A 15,569-nucleotide genomic window follows, 5' to 3' on the forward strand; every position below is an offset into this window, starting at 1 on the left:
TTGTAACGGTTTTGAGAAGTGGGTAACGAATTTGAGAAGTGTAACGGTTTTTAAGAAGTGTAACAATTTTGGAGGAAGTGTAACGAATGTGAAAACGTTACAATGTGAACGTTACAAAAGTATGGTAACACCCTGTTAATGTAAATAATGGTCGCAGCCGTCCTCCTAGTTAATTCCATGAAACTTACACGCAGGTCACGATATATCTTTTTAAATAGTGTATTTCCTTATTCTATGTAGGCTAAATATGTGTTTCCCACTAGATTGACTTTGCATTGTATCAAACAAAATAAGCATAGGCCCTTGCAATTTCCCCAAACATCTCCGCTCTCCAAAGTTCCTTTAAAAAGGGTGCGAGTTGTGTTCAATCCCGCAAGCCGCCATTGCCCATGTGCTAACCTCGGAGAAGAAAGGCGTGTCTCCACCTCGTCATAGAGGGGAGGAGTGAGCCAGCCCTAACAGCCAATCAGCACCGCGGTGAGCGACCCGGTAGGCGTGCCCTCGGAGCCGGCGGCTTGATTCCGCCCCGAGTTATAAAAGCGACTGGAAGGGACTGCTTCATTAGATGAGATGACCTGGGAGATGAGCGAAGAGGCGGCACCAAGAGGAGCGGTGAGATGCGAAACGCTCCAAGCCAAAGAGGAGAGGTACTCGGCAAGGAAACCAGCTTTGGAGAGACGTGCTGAAAGGAGGGAGACGGCTCCACCAGAAGCAGAGGAGCAGGTGTGCCGAACCAGCGCGTGACGTCTACAGCAGCGGATACGCGACGGAGGGTTTTCCCGCCAAAACCGCGAGGAATTGAGAGCTGCTGCCTCTGACCTTGCCTCCCTCTCAAGCAATCCACCTCAAGCCCTGCCTGCCTGCAATATCCCCTGTGTAAGTGTGAACGTCCTGTCCTACTCGTTGTCTTGGGATTAAATAAATTGAGTAGAATAAGCTTACGATGCACTGTGTGACTGTTTTTTCCATCCATTGCTTGTAAATAATTTTGGTCGCTCTTCCTTTTTGCTTGTGTGTGTATAATAAATCTGTTCTTCCTCCGTACACTGTCTTTTTCTCTTTTCCTTCTCTTTCGGTCGCTTTAGAGGTTTCCCGATTGAATATCTGTGGGGCGATCTGGTCAACGTCAGGTGGAATCGGGCTAATCGGGGAGTAACTGTTCGGATGCGGTAATACCAAACCGCTCGGTAAACTAACATCTAAAACCGCGTCAGTAACAATTGGTTGTCAGGAGTTGGATTCGGACCTGGGACTAAATTTGTTAGGCCCAAATTTTGGAACACCAATTGTGTTATATCTGTAACAATTGGTGTTGGGAGTGGGATTCGAAGCCCGAACCAAATTTCTAAAAGGTGTAGAAAAAAAAAATTTGGTCAAAATTACGAGCTGCCGAAATTTTGTTGTTTTATAAAACCCGAATTTTGAGATCGCGCCATGGACAATCAAGGCGATCGGATGTCAGTGGGAGAGATAGACGGGTTAGGGGTAACCCAGGACTTAGGGGAAGAAAGGGAGGAGGAGAGCAATGAGGTGGTTGAGGGTGTATCAGGCGCACAAAATGGCCCTCTCGCGCACGAGGTTTCAGGCGCGCAAAAAGGCGCCTCGCACGAGCGCGCGGTAGCCGAGCCCGCTGTATCAGCGGGCTTTAACATGCAGCCGTTTGACATGCAGCAGTTCATGGCACGGTTTAGCGAATACATGGCAGAGTCGAAGTGCGACAATGAAAAAAGAGCCAGGGAAATGGAGGAAATGGAAGACAGAAGGAGGGCTGATAGTGAGAGAATGGAAAACAGAATGGGGGAGCGACTAGGAAATCAAATCGGGGAATTAGACAAGAAATTTGAGGGGTTAGACAATGGGATAGAAGGGATGAAACATGGGTTAACGGGGGTGGAAATTAGAATGGCTGCCCAGGAGAATCAGATAGAAGGGATGAAACATGGGTTAACGGGGGTAGAAAATAGAATGGCTGCCCAGGAGAATCAGATAGAGGGGATGAAAAAGGGGTTAGAGGGGTTAGAAAACAGGATGGAAGGCAAATTGCGGGAGATAGGGGAGCAATCCGCCCGAGAAATTAAACAAATGGGAGAGCAGATAGAGGAGGTGAAAATCGGGGTAGAAACCAAACTGGATGCTCAGAGGGATGAATTGGGACAGATGAGGGCGGCATCTACAAAAGAAAGGGAGGAGATGCAAGAGGAGATACGACGAGGTGTAAGTGAGGAGGTTTTGGGGCTACGCGAGGAGGTAAAGCGAGGTGAGAAGCATATGGAGAAAGAGGTGAGAAATAATACGGCTAGGTTACAGGGGGGCATAGAGGATCTGACGAAGGGAGTAGAACAGCTGACAGAGGGACAAACGAAGTTAGTGGAGCAGGTTCAAAGGAACACTGCAGTACTCGGAGGGTTAAAGGCGACACAAAAAGAAATTAAAAATGACTTGATAGCGACACAGAGGCAATGTCAGATGGTGCGTGAGGAACTGACAATGAGGGTGGACGAGGTGACAGAGATAATGGGGACAAAGGACCGAGAGGTGAGGATGCACATAGAGACGGTCACGGTAGCCTTAGAGGACGAACTTGAGGAGACGCACCGAGAAATAAAAGAGGTTAAACAAAAATTAGAGGAAGTGGAAGAAGAGGTGAGTGAAATTAAGAAGAGACGGACAGAAACTAAGAGAGAAATCCAGGAGGAGGTAATGGAATTGGTACAAGGTCGGTGCTCAACTCATAATGTGATGCTCACTAACCAAATAAAGAGTTTGCAGGTGGCAAAGGAGGTGCGGAGACGAGGTACGGAGGTGAGTGGCAATGTATATGATGTGAGGAAAGCTTCAGTCGGCTTGGGGATTGGTTTGGATCCGGGTGTTCGTGAGAGGCCGTTGGTGAAGTGTGCGACAGGTCTGGTGTGCGAAAAAAGAGGTGTGCGAGAACGTCCGACCATGGGGTGTGTGAGGAAAAAGTGCACGCCAAGGAGTGAGTGTGCCGTCAAGAGTGAGGTGGTCGAAGCGCGTGTGCGAGGGGGTACATGGAAGCGCAGTGTGGTGAGTGTTACGGAGGAAGTAACGAGAGAGTGTACACCTGTGGTGAGTGTTACAGAGGATGTAACGAGAAAGTGTACGCCTGTGGTGAGTGTTACAGAGGGTGTAACGGGAGAGCGTGCGCAAGAGTGTGCGCGAGAAAGGTGTGTAACGGACGGGTGCATGAGGAAAGAGTGCGCTGTCGGGAGTAAGGGTGAGTGCGTTGTCAAGAGTGGTGGTGAGAGTAGTGAGAGTGACAAGGAGTGTGAGTTGGTTGTGGCAGGTGAGCGAGGATGTACACCTGGAATGGAAGGATGCACACCTGGAATGGTAGAGCGTGAGTGGGAATGCACGCTGGAATTGGTAGTGAGGCACGTGGTTGGGTGTGCGGGTGAGAGCACACCTGTGATTGTCACAAAGGAGGTGACCGAGAAAGGGGCGCGAAGAGGTGTGTTGGTGAGGTGTGCGAGCGACGAATGTGTGCCAAGGTGTTCGGTGGTCAGGTGTGTGACCAAGTCGGTGAGCGGAATGAGGGTACCTGGGTGTGTAAGGAAAGGTATGAGCAAGCAAGGGGTAGCGTATGCATGTAAGCATCCAGGTGAAGCATCGACGGTAACCGGGTTAAAGGTTAGAACGACTTATAGCCGAATCGGGCCCTCGGTGCGCGCCGGGCAGCTTCGCGTGCCGCGAGGACCAGCGGGGATTCGAAACCGCCGTACGCGATCCACGCTGTGCCTCGCTTGGAACGGCCGCATCCGGGCTCCACTAGGCGGAGCGGGCAGCCCGATAGGAAGGGTCGTCATGGCGACCACTTTCTATTGAGACGTGCCGGCAGGTCGAGATCGGGACATTGGATGGCTCCACGCCGAGGTGGTGCGTGGGATCTCGGCACGGGTAAGCCCCCGTCCCTGCACCGAGTGCCGGACGCATCCAGCCGCCGGCACCAAAGAACCTGCGTTCATTGCTCGGCTGTACGAAGACGGGCTGTAGACGTGAATTGGCGCACCGAGAGGATGTAATAAGTAGACGGGTGATGAGGATAGTGTTTTGGCCCCGAAATTAGAAAAAAAAAGCAAAAATTTGATAATAGTGGGTAGAATTGGCAGTAAATGGAAAATTTTTGAATTGGTTGGATTTGGACGAACAAAATTTATAGTGAGAGACCCCCGATGTGGTGGGATGGCAAATCCACCATCCCTCACAGAGTGGGGCAAAGGAGCTATAGTTTATGGGGTGTATGGCAGTGAAGACTAGCCCGGGTGGGTTAGGATATTGATAGGGATCTAGCGAAGATGACATTAGGTAACGTTAAGTTTAGTTCGTGACTGATACCTGTAGTGGGGACGCCCGTAGTTTAGTGTGGTCGATAATGACGTGGGAGCGCAATAGTTTAAAGGGACGACTGGGAAGCGCAAGTTTCAGAGGGGAGTAGTTAGCTGAGATGATGCCGTGTGTTTGAGGATTGAACAGGTGTGATTGAACAGGTGTGATTGCACAGGTGTGCAACTGAACAGGTGTGTGGAGCAGTGTATGAGTGAGTGATGGTGATTGTGTATTGTGATGACCAAATGGTCCAGGAAGAAAGGAGGGTGCAGGTGGCACCAGGTGTGAGGGCACAGGTGTGCAACGACAGGTGAATGGAGGACAGGTGTATGGAATAAATGGTATGGAGTATTGGAATGGATGGTCGTGGAGTGAGTATGGTGGAAATTGTGGAGTGGAGTGGATGGTGCGAAGGTGTGAATGGGGGAAGAGTGGACCCCCATCACGAATACCCGGGGCGGGTAGTGTAAGTGTTAGGTAGAGGGTATAGGTAAATTGTGGTTGGATATTGGCATCTGTGGTGCGGGTGAAAGAATGGTCTTTGGATGGGTGCATTAGTGTTGTGGAAATGGCTGGGCGTGTAGCCTGTTAGTGTGTGTAGTTGGTTGGGCACTCCACCACTGTGAGGATGTCGGCCAGGTGAGGCCGCAGGTGGGCTCTGGGAGCCGGTAGTTGTAGTGGATTGGGGCCCGAGGATCCGGAGGACGGACCCGGGTAGCCCAGTGCCAGAGGGCACCAAGGGGTGACAGAGCCAGGAGAGGGCCTTCCCCAGTTAGTTAGGTTAGGGTAAGGAGCTAGGTAAGCTCGGGTGGCAACTGCAGTGGTGGAGGTGTGCAGGTGGGTAGACCTGCTGGGAGAGCTACACGCCGCAGCCCAGAAATTGTGCGAAGGCACCGGGAGATGAATCGGGGGAGTGAGACCCCAAATTGAGAAGCACCACAGTTTGGTCAATGGGAATTGGTTTTTAGAACCCATAGTGTAAGTTGGCCAATGGATTGGCAGGGAGAGACCCCGGGTAGTGTAAAGTGTGTTAATGTCATTTAGAAAGTAGTTAGGATGAAGTCTCCTCGCACCATCTGCATCCACTCACCTGAGGTGACAGGTACTCCACACCATGCCATGTTTTGATTATTTTTTACTGTGCAAATGTTTTGGATTGTGAGACGCATCATGACGTGGGTGTGACATTGTGCGTAATTCCATCTCTGCCTCCTTATGAGGATTGATGATGAATTTGGTGATGGCAAATTTTGAAGTAGAGGGATTGTGGAGACGAATTTGGTATAGGGGAAATATGGGGAAGACGTGACAGTAGTGACGAATTTGTAAATGGGTAGATTTTGTAAATAGGGGGTAAGGGCAAGGGTAGTGTAGGTGACAGGGGGGTGACGTACGGTAGGGACGAGCTTTCTCACTTCACCCTCCGTACGCATTTCGCCTTGCATTGCCTTATTGACGTGTACCCTTGTGACCTTACCCCTCGCTCAATTGTCTTTCTTTTGTCTCCCACATGACCTGTGCGCCATTGGGTGCTGAGGGGAGCGTGCGTGAGGTGGCCATTGTGCGCCCGAGATTCCCAGAACCAGCATGCATTGCGTTGATGTACCACTTTATGGACCGCTGTTCTGCGGCCAAGTACCACTTGATGGACCCCAGGTTCTGGGGCAGGGCACCTCTGTTGGAGACCGGCCATAGTGGCCAGGGAATCTTGCTTGCGGACCTCGGTAAGGTGGCACCTATGCCAAACAGGTGGACCACCCTTAGTTGGCCCCTGAGGCCCTAAATAAAAAGGAACACAAGTTGTGCTTTTTATTATGTCCAAATAGGCCGCATGAAGCCAGAAGACATCGGGAAGAACATCGGCCCAGCAGAGAAAGAGAAGACCACCACCAGTTGTTTTGTTGTGTTTATTAAGAACCATGGTGACTGCGCACCGAGTGGTGCTTTGTGGTGCTTGTGGTGCTTTTGGTGCTTTTGGGTGCTTTGGTGGTATTGGTACTGGTGCATCGATGCAATGCGTGCTGTCTCCTCCCTCCCAACAGGAATTTCTTTTTCTTGTTCCCTAAGAAAAAAACAAAAAAAAAACACAGGTCCTGGGTTGCGTTGTAAATAAGAAATCACGTCATTGTAAATAATGCTCCCCACCATAAATGTATAGTTTGAGAATAATTCCGTAATTCGGTTAGCTGTGGGCTTGAGTCTGTTAGACAGGGTGCAATGCAATAGGGGGACATACTTATTTGTGTTTTAAAATTGTCACACTCAGGGTCAGGTTAATTGTAGAGGGAATTACACCTACGTGTCACACTAAGTTAAAGTTTAGTAGGCCCGAGCGCGGGCCTGAAGAAAGGAGGGTGCAGTGTAACGGTTTTGAGAAGTGGGTAACGAATTTGAGAAGTGTAACGGTTTTTAAGAAGTGTAACAATTTTGGAGGAAGTGTAACGAATGTGAAAATGTTACAATGTGAACGTTACAAAAGTATGGTAACACCCTGTTAATGTAAATAATGGTCGCAGCCGTCCTCCTAGTTAATTCCATGAAACTTACACGCAGGTCACGATATATCTTTTTAAATAGTGTATTTCCTTATTCTATGTAGGCTAAATATGTGTTTCCCACTAGATTGACTTTGCATTGTATCAAACAAAATAAGCATAGGCCCTTGCAATTTCCCCAAACATCTCCGCTCTCCAAAGTTCCTTTAAAAAGGGTGCGAGTTGTGTTCAATCCCGCAAGCCGCCATTGCCCATGTGCTAACCTCGGAGAAGAAAGGCGTGTCTCCACCTCGTCATAGAGGGGAGGAGTGAGCCAGCCCTAACAGCCAATCAGCACCGCGGTGAGCGACCCGGTAGGCGTGCCCTCGGAGCCGGCGGCTTGATTCCGCCCCGAGTTATAAAAGCGACTGGAAGGGACTGCTTCATTAGATGAGATGACCTGGGAGATGAGCGAAGAGGCGGCACCAAGAGGAGCGGTGAGATGCGAAACGCTCCAAGCCAAAGAGGAGAGGTACTCGGCAAGGAAACCAGCTTTGGAGAGACGTGCTGAAAGGAGGGAGACGGCTCCACCAGAAGCAGAGGAGCAGGTGTGCCGAACCAGCGCGTGACGTCTACAGCAGCGGATACGCGACGGAGGGTTTTCCCGCCAAAACCGCGAGGAATTGAGAGCTGCTGCCTCTGACCTTGCCTCCCTCTCAAGCAATCCACCTCAAGCCCTACCTGCCTGCAATATCCCCTGTGTAAGTGTGAACGTCCTGTCCTACTCGTTGTCTTGGGATTAAGTAAATTGAGTAGAATAAGCTAACGATGCACTGTGTGACTGTTTTTTCCATCCATTGCTTGTAAATAATTTTGGTCGCTCTTCCTTTTTGCTTGTGTGTGTATAATAAATCTGTTCTTCCTCCGTACACTGTCTTTTTCTCTTTTCCTTCTCTTTCGGTCGCTTTAGAGGTTTCCCGATTGAATATCTGTGGGGCGATCTGGTCAACGTCGGGTGGAATCGGGCTAATCGGGGAGTAACTGTTCAGACGCGGTAATACCAAACCGCTCGGTAAACTAACATCTAAAACCGCGTCAGTAACAATATATATTGTGGTGCTGTGCACACACGACTCGATTGCCAGAGAGGTAGGCCACAACGCGTGGATACAAACAAGAGTCTTTATTACAAGCTCGCATATCAGCACTGGCCGGGCTCGAGCTTAGAGCCCGCATATATGTCCTGAGGCCACGCCTTGCCCCCGGGCGTGGCCGATCGGCCGAAAGGCGGGGCATGTATTTCAGTTCCCCGCCTGGACGCTCACGCCACCCACTGGTGCGCGGAATTATTGACCCTTGTGCCCACCACACGCGCCCCCCCAGAATTCCCGCGCACCTGAAGGGTGAGCTTGCGGGGAAGCCAGATGACCCGGCCGAAACGCCCCCTGGCGATGCGTGCAGGGCTGGGGGGTAGCGGGACGGCGGGGCTGGGGGGTGCCGGGGGTCTGACCGCCGGGGGGCGGCCTCGACGCGGAGGCAGAGCTGCTTGCGGGGGGTGGTCCAGATTGAGGTGGGCCGGCTTGAGGCGGTCCACGGAGATACGATCCGGGGCACCGCCGATGTCCACGGTGAAATGTTTGTCCCCGGTCTCCAGCAGGCGGAAGGGCCCGTCGTACGGGGGCCGTCGCGGTGCCCGGTGGGCATCATGCCGGACGAAAACGTACTCTGCCGTGCGAAGCTCCGGGGCAACCTGGGAGGACGGGCAACCGTGGTGTGCCGTCAGCATCGGGGTGAACCTCCGGGCGGTCTCCTGCAGGGTGGAGCGCTGTTGCGCCGCGGACCAAGGAGCCGTGGAGTCGGGGATAAATTCGCCCGGTACCCGCAGCGGTTGTCCGAAGACCAGCTCCGCCGAGGACGCGCGCAGGTCGTCCTTGGGCACCGTCCTGAGGCCAAGCAGGACCCAGGGGAGCCTGTCGGCCCAGCTGCCGTCGCGGAGGCTGGCCCGGAGCGCGGCCTTCATCGAGCGATGAAAGCGCTCGCACAGGCCGTTGGCCTGGGGGTGGTAGGCCGTGGTGCGGTGCAGTTTGACGCCGATCCCTTGCGCCACCACGCCCCAGAGCTCCGAGGTGAACTGGGGGCCGCGGTCGGACAAGATGTCCGAGGGGGCACCGAACCGGCAACCCAAGTGGCGATGAAGGCTTGCGCCACATCAGCCGCAGACGTCGCCGCCAATGGCACGGCCTCCGGCCACCGTGTGGTGCGGTCCACCATGGTGAGGAGGTGGGTGAACCCCCGCGAGGGGGGCAGAGGTCCCACCAAGTCGACGTGGACGTGGTCGAACTGACGCTCAGGCACCGTAAACGGGGCCAACGGGGCCTGGGTGTGGCGGTGGACCTTTGCACGCTAGCACGCGAGGCACGTCCTGGCCCAGTCGCGGACGTCCTTCCTGAGGCCATGCCAGACAAACTTCGCCACGACGAGCTTCTGGGAGGCCTTCGTGCCCGGGTGAGGCAGGCCGTGGATGGCATCGAAAACCGGGAGCTGCCAGCCAGGGGGCACGATGGGGCGAGGCCGGCCGAGGGAGACGCCGCACAGGAGGGCCGCACCCGCGACGTCGAACGGCACCTCGGTGACGCAGAGGCCCGTCACGGCGGTCCGCAAGGCCTGGACGCCAGGGTCGGCGGTCTGGTCCTCCGCCATCCTGGCATAGTCGATCCCGAGGTGGACCGCGTGCGCGACGGACCGGGAAAGGCAATCCGCCACAGGGTTGTCTTTACCCGTGACGTGACGGATGTCCGTCGTGTACTCGGACACAGCAGAGAGGTGACGTTGCTGCCGGGCCGACCATGGCTCGGCAACCTTGGCCATCGCGAACACAAGGGGCTTGTGATCAACGAAAGCCGTGAACGGGCGGCCCTCGAGCAGATGGCGGAAGTGTCGGACCGCCAGGTGGAGCCAGAGCAGCTCGCGGTCGAAGGTGCTGTAGCGGCGTTCGTGCGGGCGAAGCTGCCGGCTAAAAAACGCCAGGGGCTGCCAAGCACCACGCACCCACTGCTCGTGCACCGCGCCCACCACGTAGTCCGACGCGTCGGTGGTGAGGGCGATCGGTGCATCGGGCGCCGGGTGCGCCAGCATGGTGGCGTTGGCCAAGGCCAGCTTTGCGCCTGCAAACGCCGCGGCCATCGGCTCCGACCAGGCGATGTCACCTTTGCCCGGCTTCCCCCGGAGGGCCTCGTGCAGGGGGCGGAGGAGCTGGGCGACGCGGGGCACGAAGCGGTGGTAAAAATTGACCATGCCCAGGAATTCCTGGAGCCCCTTGATCGTGCGGGGGCGCGGAAAACTCTTGACGGCCTCCACTTTGGCCGGTAAAGGGACGGCCCCGTGCCTGGTGATGCGGTGTCCCAAGAAGTCGATGGCAGCGACGCCGAAGCGGCACTTTGCGGGGTTGATGATCAGGTCATGCTGGCCCAGGCGTTCGAAAAGCGTGCGGAGGTGGAGCAGGTGCTCCTCCCGGGACGCGCTCGCGACTAGGATGTCATCCAGGTAGACATAGATGAAATGTAAGTCACGCAAGACGCTATCCATGAGCCGCTGGAATGCCTGGGCCACATTCTTCAACCCAAAAGGCATCCGCAGGAACTCAAAGAGGCCGAAAGGGGTGATGACGGCCGTCTTTGGGACATCGTCCGGTTGTACGGGGACCTGGTGGTAGCCCCGGATGAGGTCCACCTTGGAGAACACGGTCGTGTTTGCCAACCGGGTGGAAAAGTCTTGGATATGCGGGACCGGTAGCGGTCGGGGTGGTGGCATCATTGAGCTGGCGGTAGTCACCGCATGGCCGCCATCTGCCGCCGGGCTTCGGCACAATGTGCAGAGGAGAGGCCCAAGCGCTGTTGGAGCGCCATACGACACCCAGCCGTTCCAGCCTGGCGAACTCCGCTTTCGCCATGGCGAGCTTCGTGGGGTCGAGGCGGCGTGCCCGGGCATAGACCGGCGGCCCGACCATGGGAATGGTGCTCCACCCCGTGTTTGACGGCCACCGCTGAAAAGGTGGGCCGCGTGAGGGCCGGGAAACTGGCGAGGAGGCGGGTAAACTCGTCCGCTGCCGGAAGCGTACAGTCTAACCTCGCCGGGACGGAACCTTTCAGCAAGCTGCTTGGCAAGCCGCTCGGTGAGCGCTCAGCGAGCTGCTCAACGAGCCGCTCAGTGAACAAGCGAGCGAGCTAAAGGTTTCGGCCTGGACGAGACGTCTGCGCTTAACGTCGACCAACAGCCCATGCGCACATATGAAGTCCGCGCTGAGCAGGGCCATTGGCACGCTGGCGGTGACGAACGACCATTGAAAGTGCTGCCCTCCGAACTGCAGTGAGAGGCAACGCTTCCCGAATGTGCGGATGGGTGTACCGTTGGCGGCAAGCAAAGCGGGGGCCCGGCCCGCGGCTTGCTTGTCGGACGCGGAGGCAGGGAGGACGCTTACCTGCGCTCCCGTGTCGCAAAGAAAACGGCGCCCGGACGAGGTGTCCGTGATGAACAGGAGGCTGCCGGAATGGCCGACGCTCATGGCCGCAAGTGAGCGCCGACCCGGTCGTTTCCCGACCCGTCAAAAGAACACGGCAGGCGGCACGTTTTAGCCTTGCGGCCGAACCTGGCATGGTAGTAGCACCAGGTTTGCGGCGGTGGCCCCCGCGGCTGCCGTGCCGGCGGTGGTGGTGGTGGCGGTGGCGGTAGTGGGCGGGGCGTAGCAGCGGCCATGAGGGAAGCAGGGGGCGCTGTAGCCTCCGCACCCGGGATCCACTACGGCAGCACCGTACACCGACCGCGTGTCGCAGGCCACGAAATACTTGTCGGCCTCTCCAGCCAGGGCGCGGGGTTCAGTTATTTTGGAACCGGCCAGCGCGAGGCGCACCTGTACAGGTAGCTGGCATAGGAAAAGTGCTCGGAATAAGAAATCCGGGCGCTGGTCTCCAAGCAGGGACAGCATGAAATCCATCCGGACTGATGTTCGTGTGTCGCCGAGGGCGGGAAGGTCCAGGAGGCGGTCGGCACGTTCGACCTCCGTGAGCCCGAACGTGGCGAGGAGGAGACGTTTGAGTGCCTCGTACTTGTGGTTGCCCGGCGGGCGCCGAAGGATGGACACGACGCGGGCGGCAGTGCCGGGCCCGAGGGCGGCGACCATGTGGTAGTACCTGGTCTCGTCCGCCGTGATGCCCCAGAGTTGGAATTGAGCTTTGGCCTGCACAAACCAAACGTCGGCTTGCACTTCCCAAAACTCCAGGAGTTTGATTGTGACGGCGTTGGTAGCCATGGCGCGTTCGGGGGTCAGCAACGGCTGAACCAATCGGGGTCACCAGTGTGGTGCTGTGCACACACGACTCGATTGCCAGAGAGGTAGGCCACAATGCGTGGATACAAACAAGAGTCTTTATTACAAGCTCGCATATCAGCACTGGGCGGGCTCGAGCTTAGAGAGCAATCGAGTGTATTCCAAATCTCACAGCATACACGCAGCCAGCCCCAGCACCCCGAGCTCTGTCCCAGCATGCCCCGCGCGGTCCCACCAACAACATCACCGCCGCGCCCCCTGCTGGTTGTCCCCACTGCATGTAACAACCCCACATGTAACATATGTTCATCATTTTATCACCCTTGTATTTTGTTTTAGTCTAATTTTTATCCCATCTCCTGCACAGCGTGTGTGTGTGTGTGTGTGTGTGTGTGTGTGTGTGTGTGTGTGTGTGTGTGTGTGTGTGTGTGTGTGTGTGTGTGTGTCTGTATATTTGTATGTATGTGTGTGTATTTGTATGTATTGTTACGGACACGACTTAGATGTTATGATGGGCCGAGCGGAATGGCCGCCGTGTTCGCACAAGTTACCCGATTATACTCGAACGTTGGCCGAGTCGCGCTACGCTAGATCAATGAAGGAAAGGACACAACGGCTAGGTTAAATGACACGACACCAGGGGTACGGTACTCAAGACCTCCGGAGGAGGTTATAATATTGCGGAAGGTTAGATTACAGGGATGAGAGAGACAGCATAGGAAGATAGGCACTTAGACACACTTATCTTATTCCCGACAGACCACAGATAAACGGGACAAAACTGACTCACACGGGGATTGATGGCAAGGAAAGGCGGGTATTCGATGGCTCAAGGTGCACCTTGGCTCAGGGGCAAAATCGACCCGGTCCGGTCCAAAGATGCGGGGAGGTCGCTCAGCGCTCGGAGGTCGCGACTTGTCTTTCCAAGCTGGGGGCGCATCTCACGTCACGTCCGGTAAGTGGCTGCGCATATCCGGTGGGGAGTGACACGCCCTCGGCTAGTTAGCTCCGCCCCAGATGGAATCAGTCCGCCCTTCTTATTGGGTGCGGGGGGGTTACCGGGCTCCGCCCCTGACGAGGAGCTGACAGCCAGCCCCTTCGTGGTAACCCCGTGGAGCGCATGGGCAATGGCGGCTAACCAAGCCGGAGTGAGGACGCACACTCCCCGCGCCGCGCCGCGCCCATCTGTTGTTGTAGTTGTTGTTGTAGTTGTTGTTGTTGTTGTTTCATGGGGAAGATGGGAGGAGGTATGGGGAGGTCCTAAACTCACTACTGGTGCCATACAATCACATTCTGGTGCAACGAAGAGTCAGAATTAATGGAAACGAGTCCTTAACTGACATAGACTAAGAATAACTAGCAAGATGTCCGAAAGTTGTCTACGTGAGATGCGGTGGACCTGGGCACGACATTTAATGGGGGAAAAAGGGGAAGGTCGGTTCTACAGAGTGTTATTTACAGGCAATGGGACTAGGGAATGGGGGATTGGGGATAGTCGGGGAGTATTGGGGAAATAGGGGAATATTTACAAGCGGATATGGAGGCCAAATGCCATATCTGCAACAGTATGTATGTATGTGTGTGTGTGTGTGTGTGTGTGTGTGTGTGTGTGTGTGTGTGTGTGTGTTTGTGTGTGTGTGTGTGTGTGTGTGTGTGTGTGTGTGTGTTTGTGTGCACATGTGTGCGTATGTGTAACCGGGTGGTAAAAATGTAAATACACGCCGGAAGGTTACATGATGCCGCGAGAGTTGGTGTGGGCCACGGGGATTGGGAACGGAAGTTACTTAAACTGCGTGGTCGTTGTAACCACTGATCTCTATACTTGTAACACAACTCGGTTGAGAGTGAAGAGTGTCAGCCATGATGTTGTGAATACTTGCACACGGGCCACGTGTGGTGCCATCCGAACGGGGGTGGTCGCCGGAGGAGAATAGCACTGGTTTTTTTTTGGGGGGGGGGGGGGGGGGGTTACCACAGTGTGATGGTGACCTTCTTTGTAAATTGCTGATTAAAATTCCACCAAAGTTTCAATTTTGCGACTCAACAGCAAAATCATTCCAGTTGAGTAACCCCGAGTGCATTTGTGTGTCCATGTTTACCTTGCAACAAATATTGGTACCAGGACTGGGGTCTGGAAAGTTGGAAGATCAGGACAAAGGCAAAAGTGGCGGCGGTGAAGACTGCACCCACAGGTGTGACAACGGAGAGTTCAGCCCAGGTTGCGGCAGATATGGACATACAGACGGACGGTGAGGCAGTTGGAGATCCAGCAGGTGTGCGGACGTGGGTCGGAGGGAAGATTCCACTGCATCCTCCATGGGGCCGGGGCAGCACAGGACCCAGTCAACGGGATAGTGGAGGATACTTCCACGGGCGAGAAATTTAGAGATCCCAAAGTGTATATCTTTCTGTGTTTGTTGTAATAGTCACTGTAGGTTGGTAGCCATTGCAAATTAATTTTGAAAAAGTCATTAAGAATATACTGGTGCAGTTATGGAACGTGTGCAGCAGCAGATATAGGCTATGACGACATGCCGAGATGGTTTCCACTTTCTAAACGTGAACTTTGCGGATCGCTATATGCAGATTCGCCACGGACCCATGATCGATGTTTCTACACGTGAACGTACCCGTTTGTTTGCGAACGGGTACGTTTTTCATGGAAGTCCTTCACGAACTTGCTGTCCATGTCTGACGTGCGACTGAAGGTGCTACAGGAATGTGGAATTTATTGGTTTCATGCTTTAGCATTCGCCGTATCTGCATTGCCTGTTTGCTTCTGGCCTCCAACCCGTGCATAGCACGGGTATCTCACTAGTTGTGTTAATTTGCTTTAATGTGATATTGGAAGTTTTAAAAATATACAACAACGTCAGGTGTCTGGTGTTTGTAGGTGTTTTTGCCTGTTTATATTTGTGTTCAATTCACCCACTTTCCCCGATGAAACACACATCCTGACATTTAAGGTTTGAAAGAGAAATTCAGGGCTATGTCAAAGGTGTAAAAGTTGGGTGAAAATTGAGGGAGGTTTTAAATTAATATATGCAATTGTTTATAATTCCTTGTCATGTGCAGGGGAATTCTGCATTAAATACAGTGGCGCCTATAGGTTCTCACGTTGACCCCAAGTTAAGGCAGAGTTTATCCGGATTGTGTGCAGCAAGTCAGTGAAGTAACACTGTGTCCGCTGGATCCCAGAAGATTCTGTGAACTCGCGAAGTAAGTACGCAAATACGGTGCTTGTATACATTTTCGGTTGTTTGAGGTGCCTTAAACGTACGTACAGTGCCTTCAGAAAGTATTCACACCCCTTGACTTTTTTTTCCATTTTGTTGTTTTACAGCCTCAATTTAAAATGCATTAGATTGGGATTTTTTGTCACTGATCTACAAATAATACCCCATAATGTGAAAGTGGAGGGTTTTTTT

Source organism: Myxine glutinosa, chromosome 14, assembly GCF_964187855.1.
Source record: "Myxine glutinosa chromosome 14, kmMyxGlut1.1, whole genome shotgun sequence".
In the NCBI taxonomy this organism is placed as follows: Eukaryota; Metazoa; Chordata; class Myxini; order Myxiniformes; family Myxinidae; genus Myxine; species Myxine glutinosa.